The 20,747-nt window shown below is 48.6% G+C and overlaps 8 non-coding genes across 8 annotated transcripts; 2 read left to right on the top strand and 6 right to left on the bottom strand.

Annotated features, from left to right (window-relative positions):
* Nucleotides 1–6,736: 6,736 nt before the first annotated feature.
* On the top strand, nucleotides 6,737–6,818 carry Trnas-gcu (transfer RNA serine (anticodon GCU)). The gene has a single exon. It is a non-coding gene; the product is annotated as a tRNA-Ser (tRNA).
* Nucleotides 6,819–7,513: 695 nt separating this feature from the next.
* On the bottom strand, nucleotides 7,514–7,585 carry Trnaq-uug (transfer RNA glutamine (anticodon UUG)). Its single transcript has one exon. It is a non-coding gene; the product is annotated as a tRNA-Gln (tRNA).
* Nucleotides 7,586–8,129: 544 nt separating this feature from the next.
* Nucleotides 8,130–8,201, top strand: Trnap-ugg (transfer RNA proline (anticodon UGG)). Its single transcript has one exon. It is a non-coding gene; the product is annotated as a tRNA-Pro (tRNA).
* A 498-nt stretch (nucleotides 8,202–8,699) lies between these two features.
* Nucleotides 8,700–8,771, bottom strand: Trnaq-uug (transfer RNA glutamine (anticodon UUG)). The gene has a single exon. It is a non-coding gene; the product is annotated as a tRNA-Gln (tRNA).
* Nucleotides 8,772–8,863: 92 nt separating this feature from the next.
* On the bottom strand, nucleotides 8,864–8,935 carry Trnaq-uug (transfer RNA glutamine (anticodon UUG)). The gene has a single exon. It is a non-coding gene; the product is annotated as a tRNA-Gln (tRNA).
* A 3,510-nt stretch (nucleotides 8,936–12,445) lies between these two features.
* On the bottom strand, nucleotides 12,446–12,516 carry Trnak-uuu (transfer RNA lysine (anticodon UUU)). The gene has a single exon. It is a non-coding gene; the product is annotated as a tRNA-Lys (tRNA).
* Nucleotides 12,517–13,959: 1,443 nt separating this feature from the next.
* Nucleotides 13,960–14,031, bottom strand: Trnaq-uug (transfer RNA glutamine (anticodon UUG)). Its single transcript has one exon. It is a non-coding gene; the product is annotated as a tRNA-Gln (tRNA).
* A 3,509-nt stretch (nucleotides 14,032–17,540) lies between these two features.
* Nucleotides 17,541–17,612, bottom strand: Trnaq-uug (transfer RNA glutamine (anticodon UUG)). The gene has a single exon. It is a non-coding gene; the product is annotated as a tRNA-Gln (tRNA).
* Nucleotides 17,613–20,747: the final 3,135 nt, after the last annotated feature.

Raw genomic sequence — 20,747 nt, 5'->3', positions numbered from 1 at the left:
TGCAGGGGTGAGACGTTTTCCGGCAACCCTGGCGTCTACAGACTTTAGCCAGGCTTTTGACCGTGTGGGCCACACTTTCCTCACGGCCGTTCCACGGCGCATGGAATACCCCGACCCCTTTATCACCGTGTTGACACGCCTTCTGCATGGGGCTACTTCTCGAGTTCTTGTTAATGCCGATCCGCCGATCAGTACGACAGAGATATCCATTATCAACATTGTTATTTGCATTGGCCTTAGAACCTTTGTTGTGTGGTCTCCTAGACAGGCTCACTGGGATACAGTTCGGCGACTCCTTCTATCGCTGCACCGCATTGCAGATGATTTGATGATCGTCATGTGTGGAGCTGACAATATGGCCGCGGCTTTGGTCTGGATTCCAACCTACGGTACAGTTTCTGGTAGCCAAATCAACGTTGACAAGTCTGTCACATTGAGCAACGGGATTGGGCTACCGCAGGAAAACTTTGCCCCTTACGCTTCAGTGATACTGTCCGCTGCTTGGGCTTAGATTTCACGAACGACATGCGACGCGCGGCGACGCTCAATTATCGACGTCTTCTTAACCAAATTAGGGACGGAATTGGAAATCAGCGCTTGCGATCCCTCAACATCGTTCAGCAGGCCTATAATGCCAATGTATACCTTGCGTAAATTCAGTACATCTTGTCATTAAGCCAATAACATGCGATGTTATTACATGTAGCTTCCACAGGCAGTGTTTACGTGGCAAATGAAGTAGCCAAGTGGGCTCAAAGTGGAAGGTGCTCCTTCCAATGTAGCGAGAATTCTTGCCAGTATTCGTACATGAAATGATGTCTAAGGCTCAGGTAAACGAAATCGCAGCGCAGCCACTTTCGTATGGAGGATGCTTTGTGCTGGAAGCAGCCTAGCTATGTAAAGAGCTATGGACACAGAGTACTGTCGAGAACTGCGTGCTGACACAGAACGCTACGTAGTGGATGGATGGTGCGTGAAACGATAACATTTGCACTTCACACGATAGACATACTGCCACACAACTCAAGCACCTCTTTCAGCCTTCAGATACACAGCAGCCCATGCTATAGGTGTCGGTTAAGAAAGCTGTTATAGAATATGGTCCAGATTGGATGCTGCAGCTAGCAACTGCGGCAAGATCTCAGTAGGTGGGGCGGTGCAGATCTGCTTACTTGTGCGGCCTGTTGGTCTAGGGGTACAGTTCCCCTTCAGACGCCGTGCAGTGTGGACGTGCTTACTCTTCCGCTCCACCGTAGCGTGACGTATAGTTAAATATCGTTTGATTACGTGTTGTGTTGTAACTTCTGTAGGTGTTTCTCCGTCGTTGTTTCGTCCCTTATGTTACTTTCTGTGCTTATTTCTGTGTGTTTTGTGTTGCGGTTTCGACAGCGTGTTTTGAAAATATCGTCTCAGGTTATTCCTCGTCAGGCTACACTTAGTTTTGCTTTTGACAAGTCAACCCGCCATGTGCAACCTAGTTCCCTTGAGATTCATGATAACTTGGTAGATACCTTTGGCATTCATTCGGATCAGGTGCACACTGCTTATTTTGATACCGAACTGTATGTACACTTTGTTAAGTTTATGGACCCTCTTCAAGGTTGATAAAATTCTTTCTAAATTTGGTCATCAAGTTCTCTTTCGGCATCGGATGATTCTGTAAGTACCGTGCTGCTTTCAAATGCTTCCATTACGTACACCAGTGTTCGTGTTTACAACCTTCCGCCGGAGGTGGATAATGTGTATCTTAAGGAGGGTTCAGTCAAGCATGGTGATGTTAAGAGTATTCGCCTTGAATGCTGGTCAAGCCATCATCGCCTGCTATGTTATAGTGGCATTCGTTCAGTCGAAATACATGTTAAGTAGAATATTCCATCTCACCTGCAGATCGGTGGATATCGTGTCCATGTGACATATAGTGGTCAGGTTGGCACCTGTTTTTTGTGCAATGAAAGTGGCCACGTGCGTGCCAACTGTCCGAGGAGAGTTTTTGTCTTCAAAACTTCTCTCGAACAGCGTCGCAAGTTGACGGTCGCTGACCTCATTGCATGTGGTTAGGTCTTGGTGTAGATCAGTCCAGTGGTAGTAGCAACCCGCCGCATGTTTTGCACACCCCTGAATCAGAATTTCCTTCTTTACGTGCTAAATCTGTCGATGTTCCTGCAGTCCCTCAGGTGGGCGTGCCGCTTTTGAATAATAAACGGCGTCGCACACAAGACAGAAGTAGTACGGATGAGGATCTCCCCGAGATTCCCCTGTCCGAGCGACCGACATCCTCCGAGCCACAGAGGAGTGTAGCTGCTCCCTGCTCCCCTCAGGTAGCGGTTCCGGTGGCGGCTGCTGGCGCCCCTCAGGCCTCCGACGCGGCTTCTCTGGAGTCGGATCGTCTGTCGGGCCTGCTGGCATCGTCTTCTGACCCGACGTCGTTGACACAACAAGTGGAGCCGCAACAACTTTCTGCTTCTCTGCCCCACACCTCTGACGGCGGAGCTGCTCCGCTTCCTTCTAACTTTCCGGCTTCGGATCTTCCTACTCAAGTTTCGCATCCGTGTAGTCCGTGTTTGCCGGATGCTAGTGTTGGTGTCGGCCAGTCCGTTTCGTCGGATGTTTCCCCCGCAACCCCGGATCCCGGATGATTTTTTATGTGATAAAATTCTACTGTCGATATTATTCCTACTAGTTTTTCTAACCACTGTGCTTTTGCTGCAGCTGTCAATCTTAGTCGCCAACGTGCAAAACTTTATCGTTCCCAGTAGATGTTAAATGTTTCCCACCTTGCCGACGGTGCTATAGATGATGTTATACGTGGCGTGTGGGAGCGATGTCTTCGCTCTGTATCGCGGTACCCCTCCTTGCTGGTTTGGTGGACTGCGTTTGCCAAGCCCAAGATTCGTCAGACTTAGATTTTTTACTGTGCTGCAAGGGCGCGTGATTTTAAGAACACATATGAATTTTACTACTCTGTCCTGCGTGATCTACATGACGCGGCAGGTACCTCTCCTCAGCGGATCCATGATGTTCGTCATATTAAAGCCCAGCTCTTGACCCTCAAACGACGACAGATGGATGGTCTGCGAGTTAAGTCGAAACCTCTCTCTTTCGTTGCAGTTGAACTGGCATCTTTGTACTACCTGCTACGGCATCAGACTCGTCGTCGTCGCTCCTTTCTCTCTTCTCTTAGGGTGGATGATGGACGGCAGCTTATTGCACAGGAGGAAATGGTTCGTGCTCTCCATCAGTATTATGCTAGTATGTACTCTGCCGATGATTTTGGAGAGTCTCTTGCTGTTGATATCCTTGGGGATCTTACTGCGACGATCTCGCCTGACGCGAACGGCGACTTTCTCCGGGAGTTCCAGGTAGATGATGTTTTCGATTTTATTGCTCGCTCTCCGTCCGGTAAATCGCCGGGTCCAGACGGCCTGCCTAAAGAATTTTATCTCCGTTTTTGGCCTCTTTTGGGTGGCACTTTTACGCAGATTTTAAATGAGATTGTCAGGGGGATGGATGTGCCAGCCGATTTTAAAGTAGGGAAAATTGTTTTAATTCCGAAGTCCACTGGTCGTTTATCTACTGCCAATCTTCGTCCGCTCACATTGCTGAACTTTGATTACAAGACAGCTGCTAGAGCGCTCAATAGCCGATTGTCTTCTCTGCTTCGGGGTGTGATTGGTGCACATGAATGTTGTTTTCCTGGTAGATCTATTCTGACCCCAGTAGCCGAATATCGGGATGTTGTCTCGGTTGCGGCGGTTACAAACGTTCATTGTGCCTTTGCTTTCCTCGATTTTTACAAGGCTTTTGATCACGTCAGTCATGTGTTTTTAAATCGTGTTTTAGATACAATAGGTTTTAACGCTTCATCACGTGGTCTTCTTGGTAATTTGTATAGGGAAATAACTGCTCGGGTTTCAGTCAATGGGCAGCTGACGCCGCCCATTGCTATCCGCCGAGGGGTACCTCAGGGTAGTCCGCTCTCTATGTCTCTATTCATATTGTCCCTGGAACCGCTGCTTCGGACTCTTGCTTTCAAGCTTCAGGGTATGACCCTCTCTGGTGGGAAGCTCACTGTTAAGGGGTACGCGGACGATGTCGTTGTTCTCCTCCGTCAACGTGATGATATCACATTGTTGAAAGGGGTAGTTGATGCATACTGTTGTGTCTCTGGAGCGCCTCTCAATCAGGGTAAATGTAAGTTCCTTGATATTCGAGAGTTTCGCGATGCTGATGTCCCTTGGGCCACTTTTGTCGATCGCCATACGTCATTGGGGATTAGCATTGATCGGTGTCCCATAAAAATGGTGGCTCTTAATTGGAAATCTGTCACCGAGAAGATACAGGGGGCTCTGATGGTCCATGAGCAGCGCTCTGCTACCATTTTGCAAAAAGTCAGAATTTTAGACACGTACGTGTTATGTAAAGCCTATTATGTTGCTCAGCTGTTCCCACTTCCCATTATGGTGGCGAAAAGGTTGCGCCAATTGTCTAGCAGGTTTATATGGAAGGGTCATCTATTCAAGTTGCGTTACGAGGTTATGACGAAACCGCGTATCTCCGGAGGCTTGGGCCTCACTGACATTACTCGCAAGGCATCTGCCTTGTACGTCCGCCGTACGACTCTCATTGTTACGCAAGAAGTGACTTCAATTACATCCAGACTTTTTACTGTTCTGCGTCCGAAGAGCCTTGCTCCACCTGTCGACGTCGGTCGCCTCAATTTTAAGTTGAAACACGTCCGGGAATTTTATATTGCGGTTAGTTACCTCGGTGACGTCTTCTTGCGACGACCGGTGCCAACGACCAAGAGCTTGATTGCCCGTTGTGAGGGGCTGGCTGGTCCCAATCCAATCGAACTGGCTTCTCCATCAGTGTCCTGGAGGAACATCTGGAAGAATGTTAGTCTGCCGATCCATTCAATGGCTGTGGCGTCCACGTGGTGTAGGGTAGTTAATGGTTTGGTCCCCACCAACGTACGACTGCACCGTATTGGTCTTTCTGACACGGACAACTGCACTCGGTGTGGTCTCCTGGACACACTTGAGCATCGATTCGCCTGCAGTGGGCACCTTGCTAATTGGCTTTGGCTCAGGAAACAACTGGCTTTTGTCACTAGGACTGCCGAAACCGCTTATACCATTGACATCATCGTACGGCCCGATTCTTCCTTTTATCCGCGAACGAAGCTCAATACCGTTATGTGGTTGCTTGGACACTTCGTACATTTTGTCAATAGTTGTCATGAAGAGGATGAACACCTAACGTTTCGGCAGTACATCCTTACTGCTTACTGGAACCGATTGCGCTTGCCAGGACTCCGTAAAGATTTTGCAAATATGCTTAGCCTGACATTTGAAAGGGAGGGTGTTGGCTAAGGTCGCCTGTGTGAGCCGATTTCTTTTATACTGTAGCTGGTTTTGCCGCCTTTATGTAAAATTATTCTCTACACCTGGACTGAAGTTTACGTGGACCTTTAGGGCGAACAAGAAAAACAAAAGTAAGACCAAGAACCGAGACAGTAGGGGAAAGTACGACGCCGTTGTACAGGTGCCATTCGGAAACAGGACGGTGGAATCATCGTGGCCAGGCCTCGGGTTTCGACACCTACCCGCTTTGTTTCCGCAGCCTGAATCTGACTGTCACCCCTAACTTTGAAACAATGGCACACGAAAACGAAAGTAAAAAAAAAAGTGGTAGAGCACTGGTGTAGTAAACCAGGGGTCGTAAGTTCCATCCTCATAGGAGGAAGACGAATTTTGGAAATCAGTTTCGCGTCGTGGCCGTATAGCAAACAGTATCTGTGATAACGAAAAATTAGCGAAAAAAAAAGAAGTGGTTAAGGCGTTGGACTGCTAATCCAATGTGCTCTGCACGCGTGGGTTCGAATCCCATCCTCGTCGAAGAATTTTACGTAAAGCACGCGTTTGCGGTCACTCCTTCTCCATGCGAAACGCCTCTCAGTAGTAACAACGAAGCGTGTACGAGGCCGATAGCGTGTGTATGAAATACGAGACAAAAATGCTTACCAGATGAAAGCGCACAACATTCCATAGCGTATGCCCTTCGAATTACACATCATTTCGAGATGTATAAGCCAATCAAACTTCGGCTCCAGCGAAGAGTATGTTGGTATTTGCGAACGACGAGTTCTTATTTATATTTAAGTGCATACCTGTCGCAGTCATTTTAACGTATCGAGCCTATAATAATCCATCTGTAGCACAACTGTTGCCTCTCGACAGTTTGTTTTGCGTTAGGCCGCCATATACAGAAGCGATTTGGCAGGGCCTACTGGAGAGACTTGACTTTGCAGACATCCGTCGCTAAGGGCCGCCCAAACACCAAGCTCCATAGCAAACAGCAGGACAATCTTGGGCTAGGACGAACGTCAAAACCTTGCAAGTAATATCACTGTAGCGTATCGAGCTGTACGTTTCGTTGCAGTAAGTCGTGGGAAAGAATGCCCAGCACATTTCTCATGTGCATTAGACGACACTGCATGTCGATACAATGCTTATTCCTGCAGTAAATAAGTGGTCCGGTGATTTTGCCCCGATCGGATATCGACGTGGACGGATGCTGTCATTAAATGACTCGCGAGTGGCAGCTTGGTCGGCTGCACTTCAGCTTGGCATTAGACGTTAACACCGGCCCAGTACGATGTTTTGAAAGTTTTTTCGAATCGACAAATGTCTTCTTTCCGCAAGCGCTCGCCAAAGACAAAACTGTAGTTCCAGCAGACGAGGTGGCCGAGTGGTTAAGGCGTTGGACTGCTAATCCAATGTGCTCTGCCCGCGTGGGTTTGAATCCCATCCTCGTCGAAGAATTTTACGTAAAGCAAGCGTTTGCGGTCACTCCTTCTCCATGCGAAACGCCTCTCAGTAGTAACAACGAAGCGTGTACGAGGCCGATAGCGTGTGTATGAAATACGAGACAAAATTGCTTACCAGATGAAAAAAAAAGGGATATGATTCCTGGTTTATGTGCTTAAGGTCCCGGGTTCAAATCCCGGACAGGCCCTACTTTTCACTTTCGCGACAACCAAGCACTACGATAAACTAGCGAGTCTCCGAAAGTAAGCCGTGCAACAGGACAAACTGCATGTCCGGCCACCCGCCAATGATACTGGCAAGTGCGTCTTGTGGAAAGCAATCTACGAAGCAGCATTAAGCCGTCTTCGATTACTTATATCTATACCTAAAGACTGACACGTACAACGATTCGATTCGTTTAACAGGAACTAGTACATGCATGCACGTTTGTTAAATGCACGCGCATGCAGCACCCAAAACGGAGACATGCTGGGACAAGCAGCTGAGGTCGTCTTCTCGCAGTTAACCCCTTACGTTCCGTTATTAATCCTAGTAGCAAAAGCATAAGCATTTGGAGCGTTCCCCATTCACGTGTGGACTGCTATTAACAAGTTGCATTACATGATTCTAGCTAAAATTCTGGATATATAATTCCAACTACCAGCTCGTACACATTTCTAGAAACGATCGCAAAACACAGAGTGAGGTTCCACCGAGACTCGAACTCGGATCGCTGGATTCAAAGTCCAGAGCGCTAACCATTACACCATGGAACCGGGTGCCTCTAACGGACTTAAGCTGAGCAGCATCATGACCTTAAACCGATAAGCTGCGATTTATTACATGTAGCGTCCTCAGGAAGTGTTTGCGTGGTTAATGAAGCAACCAAGTAGGCCGAAAGTGGAGGGAGCAATATAGAATGTAGCGAGAATTCTTGCCACTATTCGTACATGAAATGATGTCGAAGGGCCAGTTAATCAAAATCGCGGAACAGCCACTTTCGTATGGTGGACGCTTTGTGCTGGAAGCAGCCTAGCTATGGACACAGAGTTCTGTCGAAAAGTGCGTGCTGTCACACAACGCTACGTAGTGGGCGGATGGTGCGTGACACGATAACATTGGAACTTCACACGATCGACATACTGTCTCACAACTCAAGCAGCTGTTTCTGCCTTCACATACACTGGTCCTCAGCACAGCTCATGTTGTAGGTGTCGGATTAAGAAACCTCTTAGAGAATATGGTCCATATTGGATGCTGCAACAAGCAAGTGCGGCAATGTCTCTGTAGGTGGCGGGGTGCACAGCTCCTTCTTAGTGCGGCCTGTTGGTCTAGGGTTATGATTCCTGCTTTGGGTGCAGGAGGTCCCGGGTTCAAATCCCGGACAGGCCCTACTTTTCACTTTCGCGACAACCAAGCACTATGATAAACTAGCGAGTACCTGAATGTAAGCCATGCAACAGGACAAATTGCATGTCGGGCCACCGGCCAATGATACTGGCAAGTGCGCCTTGTGGATAACAATCTACGAAGCAGGATTAAGCCGTCTTCGATTACTTATATCTATACCTAAAGACTGACACGTACAACGATTCGATTCGTTTCCCAGGAACTGGTACATCGCATGCAAGTTTGTTAAATGCACGCGTATGCAGCACCCAAAACGCAAAGATGCTGGGACAAGCAGCTGAGGTCGTCTTCTCGCAGTTGAACCCCTTACGTTCCGTTATTAATCCTAGTAGCAAAAGCATAAGCATTTGGAGCGTTCCCCATTCACGTGTGGACTGCTATTAACAAGTTGCATACCATGATTCTAGCAAATATTCTGGATATATAATTCCAACCACCAGCACGTACACATTTCTAGAAACGATCGCAAAACACAGAGTGAGGTTCCACCGAGACTCGAACTCGGATCGCTGGATTCAAAGTCCAGAGTGCTAACCATTACACCATGGAACCGGGTGCCTCTAGCGGACTTAAGCTGAGCAGCATCATGACCTTAAACCGATAAGCTGCGATTTATTACATGTACAATCGCAAAACACAGAGTGAGGTTCCACCGAGACTCGAACTCGGATCGCTGGATTCAAAGTCCAGAGTGCTAACCATTACACCATGGAACCGGGTGCCTCTAGCGGACTTAACCTGAGCAGCATCATGACCTTAAACCGATAAGCTGCGATTTATTACATGTAGCGTCCTCAGGAAGTGTTTGCGTGGCTAATGAAGCAACCAAGTAGGCTGAAAGTGGAGGGAGCAATATGGAATGTAGCGAGAATTCTTGCCAGTATTCGTACATGAAATGATGTCGAAGGGCCAGTTAATCAAAATCGCGGAACAGCCACTTTCGTATGGTGGATGCTTTGTGCTGGAAGCAGCCTAGCTATGGACACAGAGTTCTGTCGAAAAGTGCGTGCTGTCACACAACGCTACGTAGTGGGCGGATGGTACGTGACACGATAACATTGGAACTTCACACGATCGACATACTGTCTCACAACTCAAGCAGCTGTTTCTGCCTTCACATACACTGGTCCTCAGCATAGCTCATGTTGTAGGTGTCGGATTAAGAAACCTCTTTGAGAATATGGTCCATATTGGATGCTGCAACTAGCAAGCGCGGCAAGATCTCAGTAGGTGGCGGCGTGCACACCTGCTTCCTTGTGCGGTCTATAGGTCTAGGGGTATGATTCCTGCTTTGGGTGCAGGAGGTCCCGGGTTCAAATCCCGGACAGGCCCGACAATTCACTTTCGCGACAACCAAGGACTATGGTAAACTAGCGAGTCCCTGAAAGTAAACCATGCAACAGGACAGATTGCATGTCCGGCCACCGGCCAATGATACTGGCAAGTGCGTCTTGTGAATAGCAATCTACGGAGCAGGATTAAGCCGTCTTCGATTACTTATATCTATACCTAGAGACTGACACGTACAACGATTCGATTCGTTTCCCAGGAACTGGTACATCGCATCCACGTTTTTTAAATGCACGCGTATGCAGCACCCAAAACGGAGAGATGCTGGGACAAGCAGATGAGGTCGTCTTCTCGCAGTTAACCCCTTACGTGCCGTTATTAATCCTAGTAGCAAAAGCATAAGTATTTGGAGCGTTCCCCATTCACGTGTGGACTGTTATTAACAATTTGCATTACATGATCCTAGCTAAAATTCTGGATATTCAATTCCAACTAACAGCTCGTACACATTTCTAGAAACGATCGCAGAACACAGAGTCAGGTTCCACCGAGACACCAACTCCGATCGCTGGATTCAAAGTCCAGAGTGCTAACCATTACACCATGAAACCGGGTGCTTCTTGCGGACTTAAATTGAGCAGCATCGTGACATTAAACCGATAAGCTACAATTTATTACATGTAGCGTCCTAACGGAGGTGTTTGCGTGGCTAATGAAGCAACCAATTAGGCTGAAAGTGGAAGGAGCAACTTGGAATGTAGCGAGAATTCTTGCCAGTATTCGTACATGAAATGATGTCTAAGGGTCAGGTAATCAAAATCGCGGAACAGCCACTTTCGTATGGTGGTTGCTTTGCGCTGGAAGCAGCCTAGCTATGAAAACAGCTATGGACACAGAGTACTGTCGAAAAGTGCGTGCTGTCACACAACGCTACGAGTGGGCGGATGGTGCGTGACACGATAACATTTGCACTCACACAATCGACATACTGTCTCACAACTCAAGCAGCTGTTTCTGCCTTCACATACACTGGTCCTCAGCACAGCTCATGTTGTAGGTGTCGGATTAAGAAACCTATTTGAGAATATGGTCCATATTGAATGCTGCAACTAGCAAGTGCGTAAAGATGTGAGTAGGTGCGGGGTGCACAGCTCCTTCCTTGTGCGGCCTGTTGGTCTAGGTCTTTGATTCCTGTTTTGGGTGCAGGAGGTCCCGGGTACAAATCCCGGACAGGCGCTACTTTTCACTTTCGCGACAACCAAGCACTACGAAAAACCAGCGAGTCTCTGAAAGGGAGCCATGCAACAGGACAAACTGCATGTCGTGCCACCGGCCAATGATACTGGCAAGTGCGTCTTGTGGAAAGTAAATCTACGTAGCAGGATTAAGCCGTCTTAGATTACTTATATCTATATCTAAAGACTGACACGTACAACGATTCTATTCGTTTCCCAGGAACTAGTACATCGCATGCACGTTTGTTAAATGCACGCGCATGCAGCACCCAAAACGGAGAGATACTGGGACCAGCAGCTGAGGTAGTCTTTTCGCAGTTGAACCACTTATGTTGTGTTATTAATCCTAGTAGCAAAAGCATAAGCATTTGGAGCGTTCCCTATTCACGTGTGGACTGCTATTAACAATATGCATTACATGATCCTAGCTAAAGTTCTGGATATACAATTCCAACTACCAGCTCGTACACATTTCTAGAAACGATAGCAAAACAGAGAATCAGGTTCCATCGAGACTCGAACTCGGATCGCTGGATTCAATGTCCACAGAGCTAACCATTGCTCCACGGAAACGGGTGCCACTAGCGGACTAAAATTGAGCAGCATCGTGACATTAAACCGATAAGCTGCGATTTATTACATGTAGCGTCCTCAGGAAGTGTTTGCGTGGCAAATGAAGCAACCAAGGAGGCTGAAAGTGGAGGGAGCAACTTGGAAAGTAGCGAGAATTCTTGCCAGTATTCGTACATGAAGAGGTGTCGAAGGGTCAGGCAACCAAAATCGCGGAACATCCACTTTCGTATGGTGGATGCTTTGTGTTGGAAGCAGCCTAGCTATGAAAACAGCTATGGCCAAAGAGTACTGTCGAAAATTGCGTGCTGTCACACAGTGCTACGTAGTGGGCGGATGGTGCGTGACACGATAACATTTGCACTTCACACGATCGACATACTGTTACAAAACTCAAGCAGCTCCTTCAGCCTTCACATACACTGGTCCTCAGCACAGCTCATGTTGTAGGTGTCGGATTAAGAAAGCTCTTTGAGAATATGGTCCATATTGGATGCTGCAACTAGCAAGTGCGGCAAGATCTCAGTAGGTGGTGGGGTGCACACCTGCTTCCTTGTGCGGCCTGTTGGTCTAGAGGTGTGATTCTTGCTTTGGGTGCAGGAGGTCCCGGGTTCAATTCCCGGACAGGCGCTACTTTTCACTTTCGCGACAACCAAGCGCTACGATAAAAAAAAGCGAGTCTCTGAAAGTAAGCCATGCAACAGGACAAACTGCATGTCTGGCCACCGGCCAATGACACTGGCAAGTGCGTCTTGTGGAAAGCAAACTACGAATCAGGATTAAGCCGTCATCACTTACTTATATCTATTCCTAAAGACTGACACGTACAACGATTCGATTCGTTTCCCAGGAACTAGTACATCGCATGCACGTTTGTTACATGCACGCGCATACAGCACCCAAAACGGAAAGATACTGGGACAAGCAGCTGAGGTCGTCTTCTCGCAGTTCAACCCCTTACGTTCCGTTATTAATCCTAGTAGCAAAGACATAAGCATATGGAGCGTTCTCCATTCACATGTGGACTCCTATTAACAATTTGAATTACATGATCCTAGCTAAAATTCTGGATACACAATTCCAACTACCAGCTCGTACACATTTCTACAAACGATCGCTATACACAGATTCAGGTTCCACCGAGACTCGAACTCATTCGCTGGATTAAAAGTCCAGAGTGCTAACCATTACACCATGGAACCGGGTGCCTCTAGCGGACTTAAATTGAGCAGCATCATGACATTAAACCGATAAGCTGCGATTTATTACATGTAGTGTTCTCGGGAAGTGTTTGCGTAACAAATGAAGCAACCAAGTAGGCTGAAAGTGTAGGGAGCAACTAGGAAAGTAGCGAAAATTCTTGGGCGTATTCGTACATGTAATGATATCTAAGGTTCAGGTAATCAAAATCGCGAAACAGCCACTTTCGTATGGTGGATGCTTTGTGCTGGAAGCGGCCTAGCTATGAAAACAGCTATGGACACAGAGTATTGTCGAAAAGTGCGGGCTGTCACACAACGCTACGTAGTGGGCGGATGGTTCGTGACACGATAACATTTGCACTTCACACGATCGACATACGCTTACACAACTCAAGCAGCTCTTTCAGCCTTGAAGTACATTGGTCCTCAGCATAGCTCATGTTGTAGGTGTCGGATTAAGAAACCTCTTTGAGAATGAGGTCCATATTGGATGCTGCAACTAGCAACATCGGCAAGATATCAGTAGGTGGTGGGGTGCACACCTGCTTCTTTGTGCGGCCTGTTAGTATAGGGGTAAGATTCCCGCTTTTGGTGCAGGAGGTCCCGTGTTCAAATCCCGGACAGGCGCTGCTTTTCACTTTCTCGACAACCAAGCAATACGATAAACTAGCGAGTCTCTGAAAGTAAGCCATGCAACAGAGCAAACTGCGTTTCGGGCCACCGGCCAATGATACTGGCAAGTGCTTGTTGTGGAAAGCAATCTACGAAGCAGGATTAAGCCGTCATCACTTACTTATATCTATTCCTAAAGACTGACACGTACAACGATTCGATTCGTTTCCCAGGAACTAGTACATCGCATGCACGTTTGTTAAATGCACGCGCATACAGCACCCAAAACGGAGAGATACTGGGACAAGCAGCTGAGGTCGTCTTCTCGCAGTTAAACCCCTTACGTTCCGTTATTAATCCTAGTAGCGAAAGCATAAGCATTTGGAGCGTTCTCCATTCACGTGTGGACTGCTATTAACAATTTGCCGGCCAATGATACTGGCAAATGCGTCTTGTGGAAAGCAATCTACGAAGCAGGATTAAGCCGTCTTCGATTACTTATATCTATTCCTAAAGAGTGACACGTACAACGATTCGATTCGTTTCACAGGATCTAATACATCGCATGCACGTTTGTTAAATGCACGCGCATACAGCACCCAAAACGGAGAGATACTGGGACAAGCAGCTGAGGTCGTCTTCTCCCAGTTGAACCCCTTACGTTCCGTTATTAATCCTAGTAGCAAAGGCATAAGCATTTGGAGCGTTCTCCATTCACGTGTGGACTACTATTAACAATTTGCATTACATGTTCATAGCAAAAATTGTGGATATACAATTCCAACTACCAGCTCGTACACATTTCTACAAACGATCGCTAAACAGAGAGTATGGTTCCACCGAGACTCGAGCTCGGATCGCTGGATTCAAAGTCCAGAGTGCTAACCATTACACCATGGAACCGGGTGCCTCTAGCGGACTTAAATTGAGCAGCATCATGACATTAAACCGATAAGCTGCGATTTACTACATGTAGCGTCCTCGGGATGTGTTTGCGTGGCATATGAAGCAACTAAGTAGGCTGAAAGTGGAGGGAGCAACTTGGAATGTAGCGAGAATTCTTGCCAGTATTCGTACATGAAATGATGCCAAAGGGTCAGGTAATCAAAATCTCGGAACAGCCACTTTCGTATGGTGGATGCTTTGTGCTGGAAGCAGCCTAGCTATGAAAACAGCTATGGACACAGAGGACTGTCGAAAAGTGCGTGCTGTCACACAACGCTACGTAGTGGGCGAATGGTGCGTGACACGATAACATTTGCACTTCACACGATCGACATACTGTCACACAACTCAAGCAGCTCTTTCAGCCTTCACATACACTGGTCCTCAGCACAGCTCATGTTGTAGGTGTCGGATTAAGAAACCTCTTTGAGAATATGGTCCATATTGGACGCTGCAACCAGCAAGCGCGGCAAGATGTCAGTAGGTGGCGGGGTGCACCTCTGCTTCCTTGTGCGGCCTGTTGGTCTAGGGGTATGATTCCTGCTTTGGGTGCAGGAGGTCCAGTGATCAAATCCCAGGCAGGTCCTAATATTCACTTTCGCGACAACCAATCACTACGATAAACTAGCGAGTCTCTGAAAGTAAGACATGCAACAGGACAAACTGCATGTCGTGCCACCGGCCAATGATACTGGCAATTGCGTCTTGTGGAAAGCAAATCTACGAAGCAGGATTAGGCCGTCTTCGATTACTTATATCTATGCCTAAAGACTGACACGTATAACGATTCTATTCGTTTCCCAGGAAGTAGTACATCGCATGCACGTTTGTTAAATGCTGCGCATGCAGCACCCAAGACGGAGAGATACTGGGACAAGCAGCTGAGGTCGTCTTCTCGCAATTGAACCCCTTACGTTCCGTTATTAATCCTAGTAGCAAAAGCATAAGCATTTGGAGTGTTCCCCATTCACGTGTGGACTGCTATTACCAATTTGCATTACATGTTCATAGATAAAATTGTGGATATACAATTCCAACTACCAGCTCGTACACATTTGTAGAAACGATCGCAAAACACAGAGACAGGTTTCATCGAGACTTGAACTCGGATCGCTGGATTCAAAGTCCAGAGCGCTAACCATTGCTCCATGGAACCGGGTGCCCATAGCGGACTTAAATTTAGCAGCATCATGTCATTATACCGATAAGCTGCGATTTATTACATGTAGCGTCCTCAGGAAGTGTTTGCGTGGCTAATGAAGCAACCAAGTAGGCTGAAAGTGGAGGGAGCAACTTGGAATGTAGCGAGAATTCTTGCCAGTATTCGTACATGAAAATATGTCTAAGGTTCAGGTAATCAAAATCGCGGAACAGCCACTTTCGTATGGTGGATGCTTTGTGCTGGAAGCAGCCTAGCTATGAAAACAGCTATGGACACAGAGTACTGTCGAAAAGTGCGTGCTGTCACACAACGCTACGTAGTGGGCTGATTGTGCGTGACACGATAACATTTGCACTTAACATGATCGACATACTGTTACACAACTCAAGCAGCTATTTCAGCCTTCATATACACTGGTCCTCAGCACAGCTCATGTTGTAGGTGTCGGATTAAGAAACCTCTTTGAGAATATGGTCCATATTGGACGCTGCAACTAGCAAGTGCGGTAAGATGTCAGTAGGTGGCGGGGTGCACACCTGCTTCCTTGTGCGGCCTGTTTGTATAGGGGTATGATTCCTGCTTTCGGTACAGAATGTCCCGGGTTCAAATCCCGGCAGGCCCTACTTTTCACTTTCGCGACAACCAAGCACTACGATAAACTAGCGAGTCTCTGAAAGTAAGCCATGCAACAGGACAAACTGCGCGTCGTGCCAGCGGTCAATGATACTGGTAAGTGCGTCTTGTGGAAAGCAAATCATCGAAGCGGGATTAAGCCGTCTTCGATTACTTATAGCTATACATAAAGACTGATACGTACAACGATTCGATTCGTTTCCCAGGAACTAGTACATCGCATGTACGTTTCATAAATGCACGCGAATGCCGCACCCAAAACGGAGAGATGCTCTGACAAGCAGCTGAGGTCGTCTTCTCGCAGTTGAACCCCTTATGTTCCGTTATTAATCCTAGTAGCAAAAGCATAAGCATTTGGAGCGTTCTCCATTCACGTGTGGACTGCTATTAACAATTTGTTTTACATGATCCTAGCTAAAATTCTGGATATACAATTCCAACTATAAGCTCGTACACATTTCTAGAAACGATCGCAAAACACAGAGTTAGGTTAAACCGAGACTCGAACTCGGATCGCTGGATTCAAAGCCCAGAGTACTAACCACTACACCATGGAACCGCGTGCCTCTAGCTTCTTTAAATTGAGCAGCATCGTGACATTAAACCGATAAGCTGCGATTTATTACATGTAGCGTGCTCAGGAAGTGTTTGCGTGGCTAATGAAGCAACCAAGTAGGCTGAAAGTGGAGGGAGCAACTTGGAATGTAGCTAGAATTCTTGCCAGTATTCGTACATTAAGTGATGTCAAAGGGTCAGGCAATCAAAATCGCGGAACAGCCACTTTCGTATGGTGGATGCTTTGTGCTGGAAGCAGCCTAGCTATGAAAACAGCTATGGACACAGGGTACTGTCGAAAAGTGCGTGCTGTCACACAACGCTACGTAGTGGGCGGATGGTGCGTGACACGATAACATTTGCACTTCACACGATCGACATACTGTCTCACAACTCAAGCAGCTCTTTCAGCCTTCACATACACTGGTCCTCAGCACAGCTCATGTTGTTGGTGTCGGATTAAGGAACCTCTTTGAGAATATGGTCCATATTGGATGTTGCAACTAGCAAGTGCGGCAAGATCTCAGTAGGTGGCGGGGTGCACACATACTCCCTTGTGCGGCCTGTTGGTCTAGGGGTATGATTCCTGCTTTGGGTGCAGGAGGTCCCGGACAGCCCCTACTTTTCAGTTTCCCGACAACCAAGCACTACGATAAACTAGCGAGTCTCTGAAAGTAAGCCATGCAACAGGACAAACTGCGTGTCGTGCCACCGGCCAATGATACTGGCAAGTGCGTCTTGTGGAAATCAATCTAGGAAGCAGGATTAAGCCGTCTTCGATTACTTATATCTATACCTAAAGACTGACACGTACAACGATTCGATTCGTTTCCCAGGAACTAGTACATCGCATGCACGTTTGTTAAATGCACGCGCATGCAGCACCCAAAACGGAGAGATACTGGGACAAGCAGCTGAGGTCGTCTTCTCGCAGTTGAACCCCTTACGTGCCGTTATTAATCCTAGTAGCAAAAGCATAAGCATTTGGAGCGTTCCCCATTCACGTGTGGACTGCTATTAACAATTTGCATTACATGGTCGTAGCTAAAACTCTGGATATACAATTCCAACTACCAGATCGTACACATTTCTAGAAACGATCGCAAAACATAGAGTCAGGTTCCACCGAGACTCGAACTCGGATCGCTGGATTCAAAGTCCAGAGTGCTAACCATTACGCCATGGAACCGCGTGCATCTAGCTTACTTAAATTGAGCAGCATCATGACATTAAACCGATAACCTTCGATTTATTACATGTAGCGTGCTCAGGAAGTGTTTGCGTGGCTAATGAAGCAACCAAGTAGGCTGAAAGTGGAGGGAGCAACTTGGAATGTAGCGAGAATTCTTGCCAGTATTCGTACATGAAATGATGTCTAAGGGTCATGTAATCAAAATCGCGGAACAGCCACTTTCGTATGGTGGATGCTTTGTGCTGGAAGCAACCTAGCTATGGTAACAGCTATGGACACAGAGTACTGTCGAAAAGTGCGTGCTGTCACACAACGCTATGTAGTGGGCGGATGGTTCGTGACACGACAACATTTGCACTTCACACGATCGACATACTGTCACACAACTCAAGCAGCTCTTTCAGCCTTTACATACACTGGTCCTCAGCACAGCACATGCAGTCGGTGTCGGATTAAGAAACCTCTTTGAGAGTATGGTCCATATTGGATGCTGCAACTAGCAAGTGCGGCAAGATCTCAGTAGGTGGCTGGGTGCACACCTGCTACCGTGTGCGGCCTGTTGGTCTAGGGGTCAGTCGGCCTTTGGCTGTGGAGCGGTGCGGTACGTCCCGGCCGCTCCGTGTCGCGTTTCCGGGTGTGATGTTGTTTACCGCGCCGGCGCGCTAGTGTTACGTATTGCCGTCACGTTCCTGACACACGATGGCTCTTTCGTAACGGAAAGCCACGATCAAGCTGCAGTTCGACACTACGTACTCTAGACCCAAGGCCCACGAAGTAGAGCGTTTTTTACGCGATGTGGTACATGTTGATCCTAACGAGCTGATCGGTATCTACTTATCTATTGTCTCCAGCGTCGTATATCCTATGTTCACTGACGACGAAGCATGTGACAAACTTCTCAGACGCTCGACGGCAGGTTATCGGTTCTGCCACTCAGACGGAAACGTGGGTGTGGTGACGCTTGAACGTGCTGGATTGGGAATCCAAAATGTGCGCGTGTTTGAGCTCCCTTTTGAAGTTCCAGCGGATTTGGTCACCCTTGCTCTTCGACCCTATGGAACAGTTCTCGGCCACACGGCCGAAAAATGGAAGACCTTCGACACCTACCCTGTCCTTAACGGGGTGCGACAAGTCCGTATTGACCTGCATCGCCATATTCCTTCGTATCTCACGATCGCTGGTTGCAGGGCAATAATTATTTACGACGGTCAGCCGAGAACCTGCTCTGGTTGTGGCCAGACGGGACACATGCGTACCGAATGCCTGCAACGCCGTCTCGCGCAGACACCCTCGACCGACCAGATTCGTCCGTCGACACCGACCTCTCTGCCGATTACGTATGTTGCGGCGGCGAGACGGGAGACGCCAGCTGTATATGACGACCCCACTGTATTGGTGCGAGCTTTGGAGGACCCTGCAGTAGCTTCCACGGAGCCCCAAGCGTCTTTCAGTGCTGATGCTACTGATGTCCTTTCGTTGGACCCCGGCGCACCGTCACAACGGCTCGCCGACGGTGCGATGGAAGTTGAAGCACAGGATGCAGCGTCCTCCCCTTGCCCTACGTCGGAAACAGAGGCGCGGCAGCGTAAGCAGAAATCACCCAAGCGTCATAAGAAGCGGCGCAAGACAACCGACGACGTAGAACAGCCCGAGGCGACACCGCTGGATGACGAGGTGCCTCAACCGCTCCACCGCGCCGACACAGGCGACCCTACCGTCTCACACGGTTCGACGTCTTCTCCCACTACCGCTGGGTCTGGACCACATGGGGATGCGGGAGATCACCGCAGCTCCGACACCGGGGATGCACCCTTGCCTCCGTCTGCCTCTCGAGATCCAGTGGTGTCAACGTCCCTGGGCGACTGGGCGCAGGAGATGGAGTTGCAGGATGCGTTTCAGAACCAAGACGATGCACCGATGCCGATGGCAGCGTCTACGCGGCCGGCGACAGACGCCTAGGACGGCATGAGCACCTCTCGTCGCTGCCTAGCACTTCGCAAGACCGGCGCTCCACGTCACGACTACTGCCCTCCTGTCATACCATGGTCACCTCCCGAGACTTGATGGACCAGGCATACCGCCTCGCCACGATCAACGTCAATGGCATTACATCTGATGTCAAGACCCGTATGCAGAAGGATACGTTACGCGCTGCGGATCTGGACGTTGTTTTCCTTCAAGAAGTCCGATCAGGACTCTGTCTCGATGCCTACGGATATGACGCCTACACTATGCCTGCAGATGTGGGCGGCGGAGGTACGGCGATTCTACTGCGGGAAGGGATAATGGCCACTGATGTCTCCTATTTACCGTCGGCCCGGGGGGTCGCACTCACGATTGGTACAGTACGTCTGGTGAACTTATATGCTCCTTCAGGCACCGGCAAAAGGAGAGAACGGCGCACCTTTTTTGCCGAAGATATAGCCCCGCTCTTCCAGGGCAATACCGACCACTTGGTAGTAGGCGGCGATTTTAATTGTGTGCTCCGCCCATCCGACCAGGAGCCACACTATACCACCTGCCCGGCACTCCAGGCACTTGTACAGGACTTGGCCTTGTTGGACACCTGGATCATCCAACACGGCGACCGTCGAGCACACACCTACTTTACTAGTCACTCCGCGAGCCGTTTGGATCGAGTCTACGTCACCCGCGGCCTACGATCGGCCGTTGTCGACGCTGAGATGTGGCCGGCAGCGTTCACGGATCACCTCGCATATGTGTGTACTCTCACCCTTCCCCGCCAGCGCGTCCGCCGAAGTAGGGGTCCGTGGCGCCTCAATGTGGCCCTTCTTGATGAGATAAATTGCAGACGCGCAGTCGAGTCCACATGGAGCAATTGCCACCGGCGTTTACCCGCCTACCGTTCTGTACTTCAATGGTGGTTACGGTGTGCAAAACCCGCACTGTGCCGGACATTAGTCAGCTATGGACGCGACCGAGCGCGCTGGTATACTGCGACTACTGATTTTTACTATACTGCGCTCCGCGAACTGGCTGTACAACCGCCGTCGCCAGAGCGACAATCAGCAGTACAACGCGTCAAGGCACAATTGCTTCGTATCAACGCCGTACGTCTTGCGGGTGTGCGGGTGCGAGCGAGGACGACTGATGATGTTCGTGGTGAACGGC

This window comes from Schistocerca gregaria, chromosome 2 (assembly GCF_023897955.1).
Source record: "Schistocerca gregaria isolate iqSchGreg1 chromosome 2, iqSchGreg1.2, whole genome shotgun sequence".
Classification (NCBI taxonomy): domain Eukaryota; kingdom Metazoa; phylum Arthropoda; class Insecta; order Orthoptera; family Acrididae; genus Schistocerca; species Schistocerca gregaria.
Note: the sequence above shows the minus strand (reverse complement) of the source record. Positions and strands in the feature narration are given on the sequence as shown.